We start from the raw sequence: 6,000 nt of genomic DNA on the forward strand, positions 1-6,000 counted from the left end.
TTATTCAATACTTTAGGTGAGCGCGAGATGTCAAAAGAATTTTTTCATAGGCGTAAAAAGAGTGAATGAAAAAGAAAATGAATTTTCAGGGGGTGTTTGTGGGAGGATTTGAAAAAAATAAAAAAAGCATTATAATCAAAATTTTCTCACCTTTCACGTGGTGGTACCGACGTGAAAATTCATGCATCTATTCACGCACACGGTGCACCGTTGTTGCTTTCTTCACAACTGGCATCTGTGGTCGATTCTGGCTTCTTCTCTTCCTGCGTCTCCGGCATAGAAGGCGTTTCAACTGTCTCCTGAGCAGCTTTCTCCACCTTATTGGGTTCACCACCTTCCTCAACTTGCTGCTTCTGTTGCTCCGGCTTCTGCTCTTGACCTTCCTTTTTCACCTTACTGACGGATTAAGATTTTCGTACAGCATTACGCGTCACCCTAAAATAGGAAGGAAATCAAATTTTTCATTACAATCTTATAAAAAATTTAAAAAAGCATTAAAATTAAATAAATTAAATTAATTAATTAAATTAAATTAAGTTAAATTAAAATTAAATTAAGCATTAAATTTCTCACCTTTCACGTGGTGGTACCGACGTAAAAAATCATGCATCTATTCACGCACACGGTGCACCGTTGTTGCTTTCTTCACAACTGGCATCTGTGGTCGATTCAGGCTTCTTCTCTTCCTGCGTCTCCGGCATAGAAGGCGTTTCAACTGTCTCTTGAGCAGCTTTCTCCACCTTATTGGGTTCACCACCTTCCTCAACTTGCTGCTTCTGTTGCTCCGGCTTCTGCTCTTGACCTTCCTTTTTCACCTTACTGACGGATTGAAATTTTCGTACAGCATTATGCGTCACCCTAAAATAGGAAGGAAATCAAATTTTTCATTACAATCTTATAAAAAATAAAAAAAGCATTAAAATCAAAATTTTCTCACCTTTCACGTGGTGGTACCGACGTAAAAATTCATGCATCTATTCACGCACACGGTGCACCGTTGTTGCTTTCTTCACAACTGGCATCTGTGGTCGATTCTGGCTTCTTCTCTTCCTGCGTCTCCGGCATAGAAGGCGTTTCAACTGTCTCCTGAGCAGCTTTCTCCACCTTATTGGGTTCACCACCTTCCTCAACTTGCTGCTTCTGTTGCTCCGGCTTCTGCTCTTGACCTTCCTTTTTCACCTTACTGACGGATTGAGATTTTCGTACAGCATTATGCGTCACCCTAAAATAGGAAGGAAATCAAATTTTTCATTACAATCTTATTTTTCGGTGAATTCGGCCCTGATAATTTGAAAATAATAAAAAGAAGAAGTTTTGTAATAGGGGAGGATGGTCCAATTCAGACCTCATATTATTTTATTTTTATACGGCCAGTGCTTAATGTGGATAAGACTTTATATATAGACAATAATGAAAATAATTAAGGACTTAAATTAACATTCATGGTACTAAATAAAAAAAAAATATATTTATATTTTATACCATATTTTGTGAGCAGTCCGAATTAGGCTGTTCTTCCCTAATATATAACTTCTTCTTTTCAATATTTCAATGAAATCAATATTTTGATTTCTTTTTGTGGGGGGATTTGAAAAAAATAAAAAAAAGGATAAAAATCTAAATTTTATTAGCTTTCCAACGATGGTACCCACGTGAAAATCCATGAAGGCATGCACGCACACGACGCGTAAACATATAAATTGCGCGTTGGACTCGGCATTTTGCTACCAGAAGCCAGTTATTGTATATATATACACCGACGTCATTCGAGGTAAAAAGTGCCGCGAAAAAAAGGGTCAACTTTGCAATGAAATTATGAGGATAATTTTGGGGGGATTTGGAAAAATAATGGCACTTTTCACATCTACATTTTCTCAGCTTTCACGTGGTGGTACCCACGTGAGAATTCATGCATCTATTCACGCACACGGTGCGTGAAAAGAAAGCATTGAATTTCCACACAAACACACCAAGGATGTGTGGTGACGTAAGTGTCGCGAGTGGCGCAAAATTTTGGGGAATTTCGTAATTTTGGGGATATTTAAATAAATAGAGGCACTTTGGACATCTACATTTTCCCCCCTTTCCACTCGTGAATTTTTTTTTTTAATTTTATTCAATACTTTAGGTGAGCGAGGTGTCAAAAGAATTTTTTCATAGGCGAAAAAAGTGAATGAAAAAGAAAATGAATTTTCAGGGGGTGTTTGTGGGAGGATTTGAAAAAATTAAAAAAAGCATTAAAATCAAAATTTTCTCACCTTTCACGTGGTGGTACCCACGTGAAAATTCATGCATCTATTCACGCACACGGTGCACCGTTGTTGCTTTCTTCACAACTGGCATCTGTGGTCGATTCTGGCTTCTTCTCTTCCTGCGTCTCCGGCATAGAAGGCGTTTCAACTGTCTCCTGAGCAGCTTTCTCCACCTTATTGGGTTCACCACCTTCCTCAACTTGCTGCTTTGTTGCTCCGGCTTCTGCTCTTGACCTTCCTTTTTCACCTTACTGACGGATTAAGATTTTCGTACAGCATTACGCGTCACCCTAAAATAGGAAGGAAATCAAATTTTTCATTACAATCGTATTTTTCGGTGAATTCGGCCCTGATAATTTGAAAATAATAAAAAGAAGAAGTTTTGTAATAGGGGAGGATGGCCCAATTCAGACCTCATATTATTTTATTTTTATACGGCCAGTGCTTAATGTGGATAAGACTTTATATATAGACAATAATGAAAATAATTAAGGACTTAAATTAACATTCATGGTACTAAATAAAAAAAAAAAATTTATATTTTACACCATATTTTGTGAGCAGTCCAAATTAGGCTGTTCTTCCCTAATATATAACTTCTTCTTTTCAATATTTCAATAAAATCAATATTTTGATTTCTTTTTGTGGGGGGATTGAAAAAAAATAAAAAAAATAAGCATTAAAATCAAAATTTTCTCACCTTTCACGTGGTGGTACCGACGTGAAAATTCATGCATCTGTTCACGCACACGGTGCGTGAAAAGAAAGCATTGAATTTCCACACAAACACACCAAGGGTGTGTGGTGACGTAAGTGTCGCGAGTGGAGCAAAATTTTGGGGAATTTCGTAATTTTGGGGATATTTAAATAAATAGAGGCACTTTGGACATCTTCATTTTCCCCCCTTTCCACTCGTGAAATTTTTTTTTTTAATTTTATTCAATACTTTAGGTGAGCGAGGTGTCAAAAGAATATTTTCATAGGCGTAAAAAGTGAATGAAAAAGAAAATGAATTTTCAGGGGGGGTTTGTGGGAGGATTTGAAAAAATTAAAAAAAGCATTAAAATCAAAATTTTCTCACCTTTCACGTGGTGGTACCCACGTGAAAATTCATGCATCTATTCACGCACACGGTGCACCGTTGTTGCTTTCTTCACAACTGGCATCTGTGGTCGATTCTGGCTTCTTCTCTTCCTGCGTCTCCGGCATAGAAGGCGTTTCAACTGTCTCCTGAGCAGCTTTCTCCACCTTATTGGGTTCACCACCTTCCTCAACTTGCTGCTTTGTTGCTCCGGCTTCTGCTCTTGACCTTCCTTTTTCACCTTACTGACGGATTAAGATTTTCGTACAGCATTACGCGTCACCCTAAAATAGGAAGGAAATCAAATTTTTCATTACAATCGTATTTTTCGGTGAATTCGGCCCTGATAATTTGAAAATAATAAAAAGAAGTTTTGTAATAGGGGAGGATGGCCCAATTCAGACCTCATATTATTTTATTTTTATACGGCCAGTGCTTAATGTGGATAAGACTTTATATATAGACAATAACGAAAATAATTAAGGACTTAAATTAACATTCATGGTACTAAATAAAAAAAAAATATTTATATTTTACACCATATTTTGTGAGCAGTCCAAATTAGGCTTTTCTTCCCTAATATATAACTTCTTCTTTTCAATATTTCAATAAAATCAATATTTTGATTTCTTTTTGTGGGGGGATTGAAAAAAAATAAAAAAAAAAGCATTAAAATCAAAATTTTCTCACCTTTCACATGGTGGTACCGACGTGAAAATTCATGCATCTGTTCACGCACACGGTGCGTGAAAAGAAAGCATTGAATTTTCACACAAACACACCAAGGGTGTGTGGTGACGTAAGTGTCGCGAGTGGAGCAAAATTTTGGGGAATTTCGTAATTTTGGGGATATTTAAATAAATAGAGGCACTTTGGACATCTACATTTTCCCCCCTTTCCACTCGTGAAATTTTTTTTTTTTAATTTTATTCAATACTTTAGGTGAGCGCGAGGTGTCAAAAGAATTTTTTCATAGGCGTAAAAAGAGTGAATGAAAAAGAAAATGAATTTTCAGGGGGTGTTTGTGGGAGGATTTGAAAAAAATAAAAAAAGCATTATAATCAAAATTTTCTCACCTTTCACGTGGTGGTACCGACGTGAAAATTCATGCATCTATTCACGCACACGGTGCACCGTTGTTGCTTTCTTCACAACTGGCATCTGTGGTCGATTCTGGCTTCTTCTCTTCCTGCGTCTCCGGCATAGAAGGCGTTTCAACTGTCTCCTGAGCAGCTTTCTCTACCTTATTGGGTTCACCACCTTCCTCAACTTGCTGCTTCTGTTGCTCCGGCTTCTGCTCTTGACCTTCCTTTTTCACCTTACTGACGGATTGAGATTTTCGTACAGCATTACGCGTCACCCTAAAATAGGAAGGAAATCAAATTTTTTATTACAATCGTATTTTTCGGTGAATTCGGCCCTGATAATTTGAAAATAATAAAAAGAAGTTTTGTAATAGGGGAGGATGGCCCAATTCAGACCTCATATTATTTTATTTTTATACGGCCAGTGCTTAATGTGGATAAGACTTTATATATAGACAATAACGAAAATAATTAAGGACTTAAATTAACATTCATGGTACTAAATAAAAAAAAAATATTTATATTTTACACCATATTTTGTGAGCAGTCCAAATTAGGCTGTTCTTCCCTAATATATAACTTCTTCTTTTCAATATTTCAATAAAATCAATATTTTGATTTCTTTTTGTGGGGGGATTGAAAAAAAAATAAAAAAAAAGCATTAAAATCAAAATTTTCTCACCTTTCACGTGGTGGTACCGACGTGAAAATTCATGCATCTATTCACGCACACGGTGCGTGAAAAGAAAGCATTGAATTTCCACACAAACACACCAAGGGTGTGTGGTGACGTAAGTGTCGCGAGTGGAGCAAAATTTTGGGGAATTTCGTAATTTTGGGGATATTTAAATAAATAGAGGCACTTTGGACATCTACATTTTCCCCCCTTTCCACTCGTGAAATTTTTTTTTTTAATTTTATTCAATACTTTAGGTGAGCGAGGTGTCAAAAGAATTTTTTCATAGGCGTAAAAAGAGTGAATGAAAAAGAAAATGAATTTTCAGGGGGTGTTTGTGGGAGGATTTGAAAAAAATAAAAAAAGCATTATAATCAAAATTTTCTCACCTTTCACGTGGTGGTACCGACGTGAAAATTCATGCATCTATTCAGGCACACGGTGCACCGTTGTTGCTTTCTTCACAACTGGCATCTGTGGTCGATTCTGGCTTCTTCTCTTCCTGCGTCTCCGGCATAGAAGGCGTTTCAACTGTCTCCTGAGCAGCTTTCTCCACCTTATTGGGTTCACCACCTTCCTCAACTTGCTGCTTCTGTTGCTCCGGCTTCTGCTCTTGACCTTCCTTTTTCACCTTACTGACGGATTGAGATTTTCGTACAGCATTACGCGTCACCCTAAAATAGGAAGGAAATCAAATTTTTCATTACAAAACTAATAATTACATATTTGTTTAAAGATAATTGTACAAAAACAATTTTTTTAATATTAAATTATATTTTGTGCATATTGACATAATAATACCATTTTATATGTTAAAAAAGAGAAAAGAGAAAAGAAAAATAGCGAGAGACCGCTACACGGAAAATTACAAATAGCCGCTATTTAAAACCATTTCTTAGACATATA

This window comes from Lutzomyia longipalpis, chromosome 2 (assembly GCF_024334085.1).
Source record: "Lutzomyia longipalpis isolate SR_M1_2022 chromosome 2, ASM2433408v1".
NCBI classification, from domain to species: domain Eukaryota; kingdom Metazoa; phylum Arthropoda; class Insecta; order Diptera; family Psychodidae; genus Lutzomyia; species Lutzomyia longipalpis.